The sequence below is a fragment of the Epinephelus fuscoguttatus genome, linkage group LG1 (genome assembly GCF_011397635.1).
Source record: "Epinephelus fuscoguttatus linkage group LG1, E.fuscoguttatus.final_Chr_v1".
NCBI lineage: Eukaryota > Metazoa > Chordata > Actinopteri > Perciformes > Serranidae > Epinephelus > Epinephelus fuscoguttatus.
In genome coordinates this window covers 16,549,840-16,567,348 of record NC_064752.1, presented here as the reverse complement: position 1 = coordinate 16,567,348, position 17,509 = coordinate 16,549,840, and the positions used below count along the sequence as shown (strand labels likewise).

The 17,509-nt window shown below is 42.1% G+C and overlaps 1 protein-coding gene across 3 annotated transcripts in view; it reads left to right on the top strand.

Annotated features, from left to right (window-relative positions):
* The window catches only part of asic1b (acid-sensing (proton-gated) ion channel 1b), a 237,842-nt gene that overhangs the window by 170,387 nt on the left and 49,946 nt on the right, over nucleotides 1–17,509 (top strand). The gene's annotated exons all lie outside the window — the stretch shown is intronic.

Below are 17,509 nucleotides of genomic sequence, written 5' to 3'. Positions count from 1 at the left end.
CAACACAGGCTGGAATGTGACCACTCAGGACAATTATGCCATTGTATGTCCACTAAAAGTGGTTGTGTTTGCCACTGTCAGGCTCAGATTGTTTTTTAAGTGTCTGACAACATTATGAAAAGGATCCCTACAGAGATATACTTTTTGTTTGACCAGAAACAGCCACGAAAGCGCCATCACCAAATTCTCTATACTCCATTTATATAAAATTGAGCATGCCGTTAGTTCAGGCAGGACACGATGTCAAGCTCAGCTCACATTCCAGCTACATCAGCTGATCTCAGACACCCAATGGAGCAGCTGATTGATGAAAGTGAGTCAGCTGATAGATCACATGATTACTTTCTATGCAACCAATTGGTGAATCTCATCCAGGGCACCCTATTTAAACTGCTCTGGCCTGTCTACGGTTGCTGCTTCCTCCGCAAGCCACTTCCACAGCAACCTGCCTCCACCCCAGGTCCTCCTTTTCATGTTGTGTCTGACTTATCAATGTCATTTCTGTTCGTCATTTCTGTGCGTCATTTCTGTGCACCTACAGGGAAAAGCCTAATGACGAACAGAAATGACATTGATAAGTCAGACACAACCTGCCTCCACCCCAGGTCCTCCTTTTCATGTTGTGTCTGACTTATCAATGTCATTTCTGTTCATCAATAGGCTTTTCCATGTAGGCGCATGGAAGGGCAGGGAGGTTTGACTCTGCCTCAGGCTCTCCTTATTTTTGCACGTGGAAGGGCAGACAGGTGTGCTCTCTCTGCCTTATGGCTTTTCACGTAGGTGTGCGGAAGAGGCTTGAGGAAAGACATAGGGGCCCCAGAACACAGCCGTACTGCCAAATATTATACTGCAAATGGAAATAAAGTTTTCTTTGACTGAAGTGTTCCTGACTGAACTATAATTTGATCGTCAGAAAACACACTTCATTCAAAGTCAACAGAAGTAAAATAAAACTCACAAAAGCCATCTTGGTTTCTCTTTCCACTGTTCCAACAATCAGCCACATTCAATCAGTTGAATTAAACTTTAAATTCACCCAGTTAGATGCAAAAATATGCTGGATCTATACACGCTATAATTACTGTTTATTTAAATGGAGCCTTGTGAATTTGACAATAGCGATTTTGGGCTGCTTCCGGTCAAACAAAAAGGATCTTACTCTTTAACAAAAAGGTCGACCTCTGTAGGGATCCATTCCATGATGTTGTCAAACACTTATAATAATAGTCATTTGAGCCTGTCATTGGCAACAACAAACACTTTGAATGGACGGTAATCGACCGTGTAATTGCCCTGAGTGGTTACATTCCAGCCTGTTTTGCCAATGCCAGCTGCAGCCATGTTGCTCAATACTGGACCAATTTAAAATAAATATTCCCATTATACATAGGAAAATGGAGGGTGAGAAATACCAAAGTTACCCTTTAATGCAATACTCACATGCTCACGTATGTTAAAAATGTTTTGGTCGCTGTGGTCATTTCACCTGTCAGCAGGCCATAAGGATATTTCCATTGCAAGAAATGGGGTACAGAATACAGTTGTTTTGTGCAAAAATGTTTTCTGACATTCAGTCAAAGTTAATAGTTCTCTGAAACATTGGCTGTTTTTTTCTGGTATATAGACTTTCAAATTGTTGCGCATCTTTCACAGTGAAATCTCGATAGAAAGGGATCTTCTCACTGCCAGGACAGACAGCAGAAATGACTCCAGCAACTCTTTAAATGTACATATATCATGTGAGTATTGTATTTAAGTAAACGTTAAAAACTCTGGATCCATATGCTTCAATGCAGTTTTGAAATCGAGGTGGAAGAGGTGCAGAGATTAATGGACTGCTCCGTGTCCCACACTAAAATATCACAGGTGTCATCCCTTTAACCAGCGGTGCAAACATTGTCCTTTTAAAACATTGTTATTTGGGACTCTGAACACACATCTGCTCAGTCATTTTGGGACGCCCTGGATAAGATCAGTGGCAAACTGCCTTAAATGTAAATGAGCTCAGCATCGCAAACAGGCCCCAAGCTAATGTTAGTGGAAGGTCTATTGATTGAGCGGTTGTTGTTTCAACCCAGGATCTCAGAGTAAATCTCAACGGGTCTTTTGCTGTTGCCTTTGGGCAATACTAGAGGAGGAGCTGATGATATTATTCAGTGCTGCAACCTAATAAGCACAGCTGATGCAAATCTCCACACCAATAATGTCTGCCTGAGTAGCATACGATGGAAGAATTACAGACATCAGTGGGGAGGTGTGCCCTCTTGATTCAACCCCCACCTGTGGGTTCGCGGGGTTTATATCAGGACATCATTGTTCAAGGCGCTTCAGACGGGGAGTTATTAGGGAGGGAAAAGGCAAATAAATCACAGCAGCAATTAGCGACAGTGTCTGCTACACACCTTACACACTCAAATTCAAGCACACACACACACACACACAGCGTATATGCACACTCGATAGACGACATTAGCCATCATATTGCTTTCAGTGAATGTATCTCCAGAGGGACCATTATACCGCAGACCAAAATGAAATCAAAATGAAAGCTCCATTTAGGTGCAGCCCACCGTGCAGGCTTTGGACTGTCTGTTTCATCCTTTCAGGCAGCCTGATCTGATCAGTGTGTGTCTGTACATGTGTGTGTGTGTGTGTGTGTGTGTGTGTGTGTGTGTGTGTGTGTGCGTGTCTGTCGGCTTTCCCAGGGAGTTGTCAGCCAGTTGGACCAGCATCGACCCCCTTCGTTAGTCTTGCTTTCACGGCATGTCTGACATCCCTCTGACATAAGGTGTAACACACACACATATACTTGAAGACGCTCACCTCTCGCCGGCAGTTTAACAAGCTGCCAGTGTATTTGGTGCAAAACAAGATTCTGGATGGGGAGAACAAACAGAATTTGGACATATGTAAATTTACAGGCAAGAAACCAAAAAAATGTTTTGTTTCAGTGTTTTCCTGTCAGAATATTCTGGCTAATAGCAGCTGATAGGCCTGTGATTGTAAGCTGCTCTTAAAGTGGGTAGAGCCTGAAATTAATAGGACGTGACAGGAAATCTCCCTGGGATCTCACTGGCTGAGAAGTTCCTGATCTTATTCATGCGGAATTAATAATCAAAAGCAAACTCCACATTATAATTGAAAGGGTTAAGATTTTTGTGATACAACTTGTCTCTCTGGGAGGGTGAGGGTCCTGCTCGGGGCGTTTGTTGCTTTTTAAACAGACAGGATTGAAAGGGTATACTGTCTGTCTGTTCCTGCTGTGTGAGTTTGATGTTGGTTTGAAAGTATGCGCACTTCCCATACTGCGGTTCGTGTGTGTTGCAACTCAACTCATGATATGCATGAGACATACAAATGGAATGTATTCGTGGGTTGCAAAACATGCAATGCCAACATTTCCCTCTGGCGACTGAGCTGTATCTTTGTTTGTCCTTCCATACTTGTGCCGATGCCTGCTTATGTGAAGGCATATGTATGTGTTGCCTAGATGGCTGATCTTAACTTGAGGCAGCTGCTGTGGAATCCAAGAGAGAATATGATGTGATGAACTTTTTATAAGCTATGGATTTCCTCTTGATTTCATTACTGCCCTTGATTTAGGGTTAACGTTTTAGGAAATATGCCAATTTGCTTGTATGTCAGTAATGAGATGAGATGATAATTATCAATTAGAGCCTGATTCATTGCCTTTTCTTAGCATTTCACAGATGTAAATTGGTGTGACAGCTGTTGGATAAGGAGAAATTATGAGAGAGAAATGCCAAAGATATGTTTAAAAAGAGAAGTCACATTGTTTCTCCACCATAGAGCACTGACAAGTTTATTTTTGATACCTAAATTAAAGGGATCTTCTATGTGTTTATATTTAAATATATATCTATATATAGATTGTTAATTCATTCAGTCATTTCTCGTAACCACTTATCCTGTTGGGGGTCACGGGGGGTTGGAGCCTATCCCAGCTGACACTGGGCAAGAGGCGGGTACAGTCTGGACAGGTCACCAGGGCTGACACATAGAGACAGACAACCATTCACACTCACATTCACACCTATGGGCAATTAAGAGTCGCCAATAAACCTGCATGTCTTTGGACTGTGGGAGGAAGCCGGAGTATGAGGAGAAAACCCACACTGACACAAAGAGAACATGCAGACTCTGCACAGAAGGGCTCCCCCACATACATTGAAACTACTTTTCAAGAACACTGTTGTTAACTTGTGGTTATGTGTAAGCAAAAAAAAAAAAACCTCTTTGCTGTGGTTAGGAAAACTCATATTTTGGTGCCACAATTACAGGTGGAAATGCTGCCCATGTCTCGCTAAAAACAACCAGTTTTGGTGCTTGTTAGTCACAGCTTGACAACCATCTCGCGTAGGTGTCACACCATCCACCATCCTCTCCACCTCTGGATAATAAAGTCAGCTAACATACATGTAATCAGAACTTTAGATACACTGATATTATATGTGTGAAACTTTTAAATGCAGTGTATGTGTGATTTGCAGAAATGTACAATGCCGTAATTTTTTTCGGGTGACTGAGATGGCATTGCACAGGTTTTGGTACAGGTCTCAAAACTGGCAACCTCACTGTGACAACAGCACTTCAGGAAGCTGCACAAAGTAACTGCACCTGGCTGTTGTTCAGCAAGAAGTAACTCCAGCAGGGAACTTGACCTTAAAAATGTCTTTACTCACCTTCATATTTAACACAAAGCCATGAGATTATTGATTTACTCATCTCACTCTTGGAGAGAAAAGGTAATGATTTTGTCTGTTTTTGTTTTTTTCTGTTTACTTGAGTGATTCGTAATTGCACCTATTGTTGGACGCTTCCTGTGTAGTCTTGGCCTCTACCACATTTATACATTTCTTAAATTACCACTGCTGTGTATGAATATGACAACCACACAATATTGAGTGCCAGCACGGGAAACTCAACTCCACAACGAATAAAACAAATAGATGGATTTAGTTTTACAAGAAGGATTCATTTGTAAATGTCAGACAGAAAGGGACCATTTATTTCACAAAGGGCCATTCATTCATTTCCCCCTGAGCGGCAAATAGAAGGCATCAGGCCTGTGGGGGACTGGGAGACTGTTTGCCATAGCTAGCGGCCGTACTCTGAAAGTCATTCATCAGAACGTTTCCCCTTTCCCAAACTCTCCCCAGCCCAGCTGTCATGATGCTGCCGAGATGAATTAGCTGTGTCATCCTGTGTTTCCCTGTGTAGGCAGGGATACTTGTACTGCCCCTTGGGCTGTAAATATAAATCAGCTCCACTGAGCCGCTATACTTATACAGTAAGACTCCTAAATCCATTTTCAGATTAATGCATACATGGTGGTGCTGCCACTTCACAATATAGAGAAAAGGGGACTATTGAGAGCATCCTGTCCAGAGCACAGCGATGGTAGGTAAACCAAGCTTAGTATCCAGTGGACTGTTACCACATGCCAGCTATTCACAGTATTTAAACATCTGCTCTGAAGCTGGCTTGTGCACACTAATATTACGGTAGTTTATTTTTTTAAAGTGTTTCCAACACAGCAATATGTTTCCCAAGGCAGTGCTTTACGTGCCAGTTTTAAAACAGCTCAAAGGCTTCACACTGTGCCTAAAACTGCCCTAACTTCTCTAATGTACAATCACTGTAAAATGGGTCAACATGGGCTTTAAAGACTCCTACTACTTTAATTATTTTTAGTCTAAGCTCGCCCATGTCAAATAGGTTTGTGCTGATGCCTTAAGTTGTCAAATCTGATTCTTTTTCTGATGCTAAAAACATACTAGTAGTCAGTTTTCTTTATCTTGCAATGACATAACAGCCTCCGATAATGCTAAAACTTTATATTTATTTATAAAAAAACATAAAAACAACACAGAGCATCATATTGAAGGTAGAGCCTGGAGAAAGATTGGTTATATTTGAACTCAGAACCCTAAAAATACTCCCCTCCCATCATCTCTGATGTTATTTACATTTCATTACAATCATGGTGTAGCTCCGTTTCTCGTAGATGAGGATGTTGAAGAGGAGACTAGCCGGCACACTGTTGTGTGTCTCAGTCTGTGCCGCTTTGTTTGTTTCCCAGCAATAGAGACTTTAATATTGTTTTTCAGCTCTCACATAGAACAGACAGGTAGCAGATCATGAAAAGATGTTTGCTGGATGCGATTAGCACCTTTAAATATATCATTAAAGACATGGCACTAGGGATGTAAGTTTCGTCAGTTTGCTTTCAATAGCCAGACACCCGTTAACCAGCAACTCACTGGTAATTTTTTAAGAAAAAACAACACACAAAATGAAATTGAATTGAAGAGGCCTTTCCTTTTATCACAGCACTCCACTGACTCAGTGTGACCTTCAGCACCACGTGTCAAAATGCTATCCATTTAGAGATGGGAGAATTGTAATGTTTTGTGCTGTAAATGTCTTGCCTTTTATTTTCTGTTGGCTTTTCTACGTTAACATGTGGAAACATAGTGCCCACTGACAACCTTTTGTCTCCACTAGTTAGCCACTGGTTAATGTTAGCCTTAGCTGCTCTGCATTGAGCAGCAGCTAGGTCAAGTCGGAGCTAGCTAGTTCATTCACAGTTACCACTGTTAACACTGTTCCTGTGGCGGATGATGTTGCTGCAGAAAGATAGTGGCCACCTTCCAGTCTCCCTCAGGTAGTCCTGGTGAGTAATTTTAGCCCCTTACCAAAACCTTCTTAGCATTGTTTACGATGTTAGCATCACTAGCTGTGCTGACACTGCTAACAGTGCTAACAGAGCTACCAGGAGTTAACATTGCTAAGGGGGGGTTCAATATTGAGCTGCCTACTCACTGGGGTGACGCTGGGGGAGACCGGAGGGTGGGCACAATGTTTCTGTTGGGTCAGTGTTACTAGCGGTAATCGCTAGCTAGCTCCCACCTGACCCAGATAGTGCATGGTGCAGAGCAGTCAAAGCTAGCTCATCAGTGGAGACCAGAGGGTAGAACAGTTGGTACCATGCTTCTGCCATAGACAGATAGACAATCTCCATGGTATCAAGTTTCCCACCTATACACCCACCTGACCAATCATGAGCAGCACCACTGAATTGGCTCACACAGCTGTCAATCATGTCGTAAAATCCCCAATTTGTGGCATTAAATAACTAATGAAAAAAGAACTTATCAGAAAAACACTCTTGAACATACAGAGTCATGATAAAAACTACCTTAAATGACAGAAACCATCTTTGGGAAAAATTTATTTCATGTGCACTTTCCCATGTACCATCCACTAACATGGAGAGGGCAGGCTTTATGACCAATACTGCAGCCAGCCTCCAGGGGGTGATGAACATGTTTCAGCTTCTATTTTGGGGAGCTGTCATCTCTTCCATCTTTATATACTGTCTATGTTTTTTGCATGTCAGCATGGCTGACCCTGTGTCCCACCAGATTCAGGTTATGCACAGTGCAGTAAACTGATGAGTAGCAAAATTATCCCAAAGACCAAATGCATAACCGGTAATGGTCTCAGGTTAACAATTAACCTCCCTACATGGACCTGTATACTGTATATTATCAAAGTACTATAAAGTCGCACATTAGTGATGAAACACTATTGAAGTCATGAACACAAAAGTTTTATGTTAAATCAATGATTATAAGTAGTAATACCTTAATAACTATAGCAATAATAGTAAGAAACCAAACATTGTTTTTCCTTTAAACTTTAAAGTTTTTAAAGTTTTCTGGTTCATTGTGTAAGAATATGTTAAGGGCCACAGAAATGGCTCCTGAAAATGTAGCACTTCCATAACGTCTGGCACCCATGAGAGACGGATTACAAAAAAGAATGCTCAAAATCAAAGCAGGCAAGGTCGAGATATCCTGACTTTTAGTTCATATTGTGAGCCAAGCTCCAAAAATACTGGCTACTACTTTTCCCATAATGCTACGAAATAGTGTCTTTCATGTTTTGTCAGATTTTACAAAGCTCCTCCAGGACCACAGATGACATTATACAACTATATTCAGAGGCTGTGTCGTACTCCTCATAAAGAATGAACCGAACTTCATGGGTAAAACTGGCAGAGTGCTCCGTCACTGAGCAGTTTCACTGGCTTTGGTGTTTTACGGTCGTGTTCATGCATGACTCTGCCAGTCAGAGCCCAAAAACATGATCCTTTATTGTACTATATAATTATTATAAGGCTGTATGTCAATTACAGCAGCATGTTCTACTTATTCACACATTTTGACTGTCTTCATAGCAGTTAGATTTAATTGTTATAGTTTAGAAACCAAGGACTTGTGTTCACAGCACTTACATAATGTGGCTCTTAATACTTTTCATGCTCAGAGTGCTGTCACACACTATTCAGCTTTGTTTCAGTGTCACTGCCTGAAGCTCTCCGCATTCACAGGATTGCATTGAGCTCCAGAGCTGCTTCCACTGACTCTCGTCTCTTACATTGTTTTTACAGTACAGTGGCATTTATTTAATTCAACCTTATAGCCCAGCAGATTGAGAGGCTATTGGAAAAGTGGCCTCTGTGACACTTGTCCCTTACAGCACATCATGTAGACAATTATCCTCAAAATTGTTTCTGTAAATCACCACCTGCTCCTCTGTCAGCCCCCGCAGCTACAGCTCCCCTCACTGCTGCTGCTGCTCCCCGTGCCTCCACCCTGCTTCTCTTCCTTTGCTCTGTGCTCCCTCCCTCCCTCCCTCCCTCCTCTCTTTGCCTGCTCCCTTGTGGATGCTTTGGCGCCAAACATTCCCAGCGGGAGACAGAGAAGAGACAGCAGCATCAGCCAAGAGAAGCAGAGAGAATATGGTGATCACAGACAGAGAGGAGGAAAGAGGGAGGCAGTGTGGGGAACAAAGGTGTGTGTGTGAGGAGGGTTGACTTGAAATGTTAACACAGAAAACAGAGAATTGGCAGAACGAGGGGAAGTGCATTGTGTTTATGCCCTAGCAAACATACAGGGGAGGGGGGTTGCACTGTAAGTATTGAGGGTAAACAAAGAAAATGGAGGTAATGACAGAGGTAGAGTTTGTATAGCAGTGTAGATTTAACAGGTAGTGGTAAGGAGAGAGGTCGGGAGAGGAGCTGTGCAGCGCGGCTCGCCTTGTGTCACGTAGTTTGACTCTACACATGTCCACGCCCCAATCTTGACCCAGAATGACAGTTTGATTAACTGCCTCGACACCCCAGAGCTTTCACACACAAACCTCTGCCATCAGTGCATGCAGTCAGACGCACAGAGCAATGTGGACGCTAAAGGTTTGTTTACCTCTCAGCGCCCACATACACCAAAGGCATTCACGACACGCCCTTTTCAGATAAAGAAATACTAAAATCCATGTGTCATTAATTTGTAATCTCATTAGCTGTAATTCTAATCAGTCTCAGGTAGTATCGTTCTTTTTATGCTATTCTATCTTAGCATGAGTTATCCTAAGCAGCAGTCTGGGGGTGAAAAATGATGTCAGTGTAGAAGTGCAAAAAAAAAAAACCCACAGTTCCTCAAAAGGCCACTTGAGACTGGCTCCAAGAGTGAGTCAATCCTTATAGACCCTTGTGTTAAAATGCCCAACGTTACAGCACAATAATATGTTTACAGCCTGGTGCAAAAAAGTAGTTTGCTCTCTATAGCTAATTTCAACATTTGTGACAACTGTACAGGGGTGATTTTTTTTTATATAACTCACTCATGGCCCACTTTAAGTGACAAGTGGGTGCCATCCATTGACGAGTCGCTACCATGATGACAACATTGGTTAGGTAATGTAACTACAGCGTAATCCCTGGGGTCATATTCACAAAGCCTTCTAGTGCTAAGAGTTGCTCCTAGTGACAAAAGTCTAAGAAAATTCTTCGAATTGTGACTAAGTTAAGACTAGGTCCTGGTAAAGATAAAAGTTATTCACAGAGCATCTTAGACCTTGAAAGAGCTCCTAAGGTGAAAAACTGTTAGGAGAAAGAAGGAAGACTTTTAGGAGGCTGGAGAGTTTCTTAAGCATAGGAGAAAATGGTGGAAACACAAAGAGGTTGGAGAAATATTCTCAAAACACTGGATGACAGTGAGTAAATGAAATGCTATAGATTAGATAGAGCAGTGATAATATGAGTAGTTGATGTCATTAGGGATACGCACACATTTCCCAAGTAACGTTATAAGGCCAGAAATAAAATTATCACAACACCAAGATATTTGGAAAACTGGAAAAATGCAACAGTGCAGCAGTGATGACTTGGGTCTGTCTCAACCTTCCATCAGCAGAGTGATCACACTAACGATTACAACACTTTCACAGCCAGCAGTTCATTTCATTTCTACTGGGTGTCCACACCTTGCTGGCTCACAAAGGGGCGTGTCTGTGACAACCAATCACATCTTTTAAATAATGCATCACACTAGCTGTGGGGTCAACCACATCTCCTCACTAAGGTGAAAGTTTCTGTCCCATCCTTGCTCAGAGTTGCTCTGAGAACTTTTCTAAGCCAGGACTCCTTACTAAAAGTGTTTAGGCTAAGTTAGGAGCTCTCTGAGAGTGTTCTCAGAATGTTTGTGAATAAGGCCCCAGATTCACAGAGTAGAGGCATAGCTGTAGCTGTCGCTATTTTAGTTTGTGAAAGTTAATTCTAATATTTTGGTCGCCTAAAATAATATTGTTCGTTGTTTGGTTGTACAAAAAGACCCTCTAAGGAGGTGGGGTTTCAGTTTTTGCGGTAAGTGCATTTTTATCATGGTTTTAAGCCTGTTCTTTGCTAAAGAAAATTAGCACTAGCATTATCACAGTTAACCATAGCTATAATTGCACAGAGCTAACCAAGCTGGCAGCTAGTGCTAGAGATAGCTCGACCCTCATATGCAAGATGGCGATGGCCAACATGCCAAACAGGCTTTAAAACAGGAGTCCACAAACCAAAGGGTGACGTCATAGTGGGTATGTCTATGGTATATCCACTGGTAGATGCACAACTTGTATAGTATAGTACTTAATGAAATATATTGATAGTGCATTACATCATGCTGTTAACTTACCTGCAAATTGCTCCTCTTACCCATTTCCCAAGCCACCCCAACTCCCAACCCGATCCATCTTTCCAGTATCTACAGCTTTAACCACGCGCAGACCTGCATGCACCAGTGCACCTGCAGTAATCGACACATGTGCATGCACTTATACTATATCTACTGTATATATTTGCGGTGTCTGCAGAAAACAATATACCCCAAAGTAATCCTCTCGCATAATGTGGGTGTGCATGCACGTGCACAGCAGAGAGCCACTATATACTGGAGTCTTAAGTCTGCAGTGTCTGCATTTACCATACACAACAATGTATTAGATATTTTTCACAGCATGTCCACTAAATTATAGGTTTATGCCCCAGCAGCACACCTTGGAAAGGGAGAAAAGAGGCTGTTGAAAAGAAAAAGAAAAGGAAATAAATAATGTAAAAAATGCACCAATAATATATGAGACTAAACGTGGTAATATATGAATGCATTAAAGGTTAGAACTATCAGTCATGTAGTTCTGTGATGTGCGTACGCTTTACATTTGCATCACAAATTGGCATACTGACGTACAGCATGTAATTCGGCCCTGAGCACACACAGCATGCCAAAAGGTGTACTCCTGGCTGGCAGGGTAAAAAGACTGATAAGATGTGACGTCAAGTGGCGGTTATTAAATTTCTGTGCTTGTCGGTTCCTTTTCATTCATCTTCACTTGGCTTTTAAGCATTCGCTGCCTCACTGGCTTCCCTGATTGAAATTGAAGTCTTTTTCTCATTTAGAGGAACTGTCAAAGCAGAAATCTACCCCCCAAAAAACAGCCATCTACTGATTACTCTTATTCACATTAGCTCCTAGCGATCAAGCAACTAATACTCTGTGGTGTTTAATAGCCTGCGATGGAAATTCATGACATCGGTTTGCAACGGATACTGACATTTGCGGACTGAGAATGTTTTGGTAATTACATCCCTTTTTTGTTGCGTTGTAGTGCTGCTGACAGGTCTCAACTCCAAAATGTGTCCATAAATTCACCCTGCACACTGTCAGTGTGTTAATGGAAGTCCCTACCAGCTTTATGTTTATCAGCTCTGGAATTTGTCTCAATAACATCATTGAAATGACTTTGCAGGAGACAGATTCACACTCTGAAATGAAGTTTGGGCTGTCAATGATTATAGTAATGCCATTATGTGCGTTTCCCTTTAAGGCAATGGCCTTGGGATGCCTGAAATCTTTATTCTTTGAAGAAATAAGTATGCAGGCGTTTTATAGACTCAAAAGTTCTGCTGCGGGAGTATACACAGCATTGAAAAATCAATAGTCTTTTACCAAAGTCTGCATTTTTCTGCCCGGCACTAATCAAGGAAACGGCTTTTTTATGGGATTTCTTTTTTATTTCTCTTTATTCACTCTTGATCAAGTCAGTAAGAGATGAGTTTGAAACAGTGTCTCCCTTACGACATACATCCATTTTTAAATTCATGGTTTATTTTAGGAACCAGTCAATCAAACAGGATATTTATTCACATCTCAGATGCCTAGGTATTAATAGACTTAAGATATGTGCCCAGGGTCCCCTAACGAATATCCCTGCCTGCTTTCATAATAGGTTCATTAGTGAAACTCTTTAACTGCAGTTTCAGAGCAGCGTGCATTTGTTATTCTGTTGTTGTTACACATGCTGTGGGATTGTGTTTCTCTGTCAAGCCAGTACATCATTATCCCTTCACCCAGACGGATTAGCTTGTTGCTCAGAACCTCTGCTCCGATATGTCTCTCTCTTGATGAGCTGGCCGGGGAAACAGGCTTGAACAAATGCTGTTAAATGCCAAAAGTGTCAGGATCCATCTCCGGTGAATTCTGATGCACCGCCCACCAAAAAAAAAAAGAAGAAGTTACAAACAATCGATATACGTCCCAAATGTTAATGCTTAAACTTCAGAAGGCCTCCTGTTTGCTCTGAATCTGTCACGTTGTCTCACTTCACCACTCTCCTTTTCACAGGTATGCAGTGTTCTTCGCATGACGCACAGCTTCAGTCAATCAAGCTGCACTGATTTCCATGGTACAACTCTTGAATATGTAGTTGTGGTATCTCACTGTGAAGCTGTTGTAGGCCCACAGTTGAGTAACCATTTTCCACGACACCTTCGCTCGATAAAACATGAGTAATCGCCTGAGTAGAAGACTTGATTGTCCTCAGGGGGGATGTTATGACGTGTGTTACAGTATAACACCAGCGAGAGAATGACAGTGAGAGGTATGAGTAAGAAGGCTATAGCGAGACTAAACTGCTGGTGGTTGCCTGATGTCATCTGCTGGTAGTGCTTGACTCTCCTATCATGTAGTCTGTGGGTGGGTTAGGTTCAGACTGGACAAAATAGCAGCCCAGTATCAGTAGGAATTACACCAGTGTAGGAAGCAGAGTGACCTTTATGTAGCAGAAAAATAAGGAGTGTGGAGATGTTGGTGGTGCATGAGCATCTGACTTTCATACAGACAACTGGAGTCAGAATACACGCACAGACCTGCAATTAACATTCGCCTAACCACAATCTTTCCCTCATTTTAAAGAGACCGTTCACCCCCAAATCAAAAATATATATGTTCTCTTACCCTTGCTATTTATCAATCTAGACTGTTTCGCTGTGAGTTGCAGAGAGTTGGAGATATCAGCCGTAGAGATTTTTTTCTTTTCTTTTTTTTTTTGGCACTTTGAGCACCACAAGCCAAGCGCCATGTAGTTCCATCATATTGGAGAGAAGATAGACATCTCTATGGCTGATATCTCCAGCACTTGGCAACTCACACCAAAACAATCCAGACTGATAAATAGCACCACAGGTAAGAAGAAAAATATGTATTTTTGAATTATGGGTGTAGTGTCCTTTAACCAAGTGGTCCAGTAGTCTAACCCTCACCATAGTTTGTTCGCCATAACCACAGTTTTTCCTTAACCTTAACCATACTGTAGTTCAATCAGGAGAATGAAGTAAAGATAATATTTAATACAGAATATAAGCGTACAGATTATTTGTGACGATTGAGATTTAACTGAAGTCTTTGGCGCTTCTGATCAAGGGACATCTGAGTGCCAGCAGGATAAATCCCCCATGGAGTCCAGACACTAGCAGTGGTGGTGGCTGCTGGCTCTGAGGCTGATGGATGATGAGGCGTATGAGGCTGATGAATCTGTAAAGCCTAGGTGGTGAGGAAGATGGAGGGCGCACTCAACAACAGCGAGACAGAACTACAGCAGAGACAGAACCATATTTAAAATGAGGAGCAGTAAGATGATAGGCCGACAGAGAAGGTGTGTCGCTGTGCCAGACAATGACACCGAGAGATAGTGAGTGAGCATACGTGCAAGGAGTGAATAGCAGGGTGAGAAAGAAAGTTAAAGCCTGAGTATGAAAAGTATTGTCTTCCTGACTGAACGTTCACCAGAGCTTCATTTGTCACGGGCAGATATTACACTGAGAAATTTAAAAATGTCGGCACTGGGTGTAATATCTAAACTGAGCTTATGACTTTCCTCTCTCTGTGCAATGTGTGCTGAAATACTACGTGGTCCCGGGTACTCTGTATGGTGATTTGATTAAACACAAATCACCACAAACCACTGGGACCTCTGGACCCGCTCAGTGAGTGCTGTGCGACTGATAAAGCACTCCCCCATCAGTGCCACAAGCTGCTGCTCAGTGCCCGAGAGGCTTTATATAGTGACTTTACTGTACTTACATGCCTAGTTGGTGAACCGTTACAGCTGCCGAGCTAACAGCTAGTCAGACATAATAGCTCCCGGAGCTTCACTCTGTTTTCTCTCCACTGTTCTGTTTCTCCCCTCTGGCACTCTGTTCAACACTGTAGATCATCTTGTTTAATAAAAAGTTATTGAGGAGGGGAAATTAAACTGTCCTGACCATTAGCGACTGAGCTAACCTCACGATAAGCTCATGCAGTTTATTCAACTCCTGACTCGTAAGTGCCAACCATTGGCACTCGGCAGAGGTTTTCACTCTGTTTTATTCAGAGGAGGTCACATAAAAGGTCTATTGTTCAAAGTTCACGCGAGTATTACTTCACCCTGAGAGCGAATCCAGTAATTGTTTTTTTTAAATATGTGTAAAACTCGCTCTAACTGAAGTGCACTGCTGCATTTTCTTTGCGTTGGCTTTTAAGGCATATAGTGATAAAGTAATTAACTTCCAGTAATTATAATGTATGAAAAAGGGGCATTGTATGTATAGTACTGGATAATTTTACTTCTTCCTACTCCATTATGAACATGTAGTGATTTCTTTATCACAGGGTTAAAGCCTTGATTGTTTCCTTCTTAAATAATCGCATGAGTGAGTAGCTTGCCTTGCTCCATTAACATGATGTTAAATTTAATGGAGCCAGTTGCTTATGGTAAACACCAGCTCTTTCTAAAAGATGACTTATGATTTCTTACAACTCATAAAGAGACACCAACTCATTCGGCTAACATTTTACATAATGCGGTATTAATTTTGGCTCCATGTAAAGTGAATTAAGGTGATGTTTCCCAGGTAATTCTGCACTCATCTGCCCAAAGGATGCAGTTTACACATTTTTATAATTGCTGATTTATTGAACAGGATTTCTACTAAATGAAACATGATGGTGAAGTTAGCAGCTCTCAGTTATATCGGTAAGTAAAAGTAGTAGTAAAATCAATAACTTTAGTATTCATTTTTATATGATATTAAAGATGTGCAGTAAGTCAGTAATACATTCTTACTCTGGGTTGCACCCAGCCGTTGGTGAAATGTCCATGGGCTTAAAGGAATTTATAGTTTCTGAACTGTTCACAGGTATATGCACTCGCACTGTGAACAAGATAGTTGGTAATATCCAAGTAGAAGGTTGGAGGCAGCAATGAGTGTTGTTGATAGATAACAGTTGAGCCAAATACAGGTCCCTGGCATCCTTGCTGAGTTTGCTCTCAGTTTGCTTCTGCTTCTCCAGTTTGGAAAACTTACTAACTCACTCTAATTATTTACTGTACTGTAGCTTTACCTCCAAAATGGCACCTTGGCGATGGCACAGATAATACACTCACGACTTCCAAAGGCTGATGGTTGTTGTGTGTTGCAGTTTTAAATGTTGGTGTGACCGAGTCTTAAGCTGCCCTCGTTTCCTGGTTTATTATGCAGCCTTGCCTCCACGTTAGCCAAACTTATTTGGAAGAGAAGAGAAAAGCAAACAGTAGAGTTACTATGAACTCAATCCGTTCCAAACGTCTCTCGCAGTTTACCGTCCAAGCACTTTACAGACTTTGACCGTCCACATTTGCCATAGTAGTGCACCGAGGGGTTGTTACCAGCTTTTTGTGTCAGTTTCCTTTTTAAATGACATAATCTGGCTTTACTGTTGGCTTTTTATTACCCATCTGATGGTGTGACTGCTGATGTTTCTCTCTCTGACTTTTTCGAAGTGATACCACAGTGTTCCCAGATCTCTGCAATTACCCAAGTCGTGAGAAACCGGATTTCTCCTCTAAGTGAGAGAAAGACAAGCCTTGAAAAATTGATTCACTGAGTACACCTCATTCATGCTCTCCTTCTTCGCACCATTTCCTTCTCACCTCTTTTTCCTCGGTTACACAGGAAACTGCATACACACACACTCGCACACTGTGCCCGAAACTATGACCAGGGAGAGGGAGAATCAGCCCTGCATGTTGTCCAGCTTTTACTCTGGATTGGAACACTGTGTGATGATGACCAGCCAAGCATGAACCACCGCTTAACCAACACCCCCCTCGAGAGAGAGTGGGGGAGATGGTGCTCGCAAAACGCTTCATCAACGGTGCGTTGAAGCCTGTGTCGCCTGCCTGAAACAGGTTCCCCCCTCATCACAGCCAGGCTGTGGCAGTACAGGGTCAAAAAACCCATTAAATCTAACTTAGGCTCTTTGGGACTTCGGGAGATGTTTTTAAAGACGTGCAACATGATTTGCATTCATTTACCAGAAGCATCTTGACCTTTGTGTTTCCCCCCCACCTCCCTGAACGTTACACAGCGTTCACTGAAACACATCAGAGAATTGACAGCCTGGGAATGTCAGCCAGTGCGCTGGAACCTGTGTGTCACCGAAATGTTAAGCGCCCAGTTGTGTTTCTTGGCTGCAATATTTAAGATTCAACTGGTGGAACAGTAATGAAATAGACTACAGTCTCAAAAGCATTAATCTCTATGATGCAGTGTTCAATTTTGAGGAAGAATACAAATTGTGAGCCGGCAGGGATTACCATGCATGTGTGTGGCGCTGTGGATGTGTGTGTGTGTGTGTGTGTGTGTGTGTGTGTGTGAGAGAGACAGACTTGAAAAGGAAGATAAATGTTCTGTAGCTAGGCTACTGAGGCCAATGATTTCATTCAGCAAACAGCACGGAGGACATTCTGCGGGGAGAAAGAATGAGAGTGTATGTGTGTGTGTTGCAGATTGGAAACT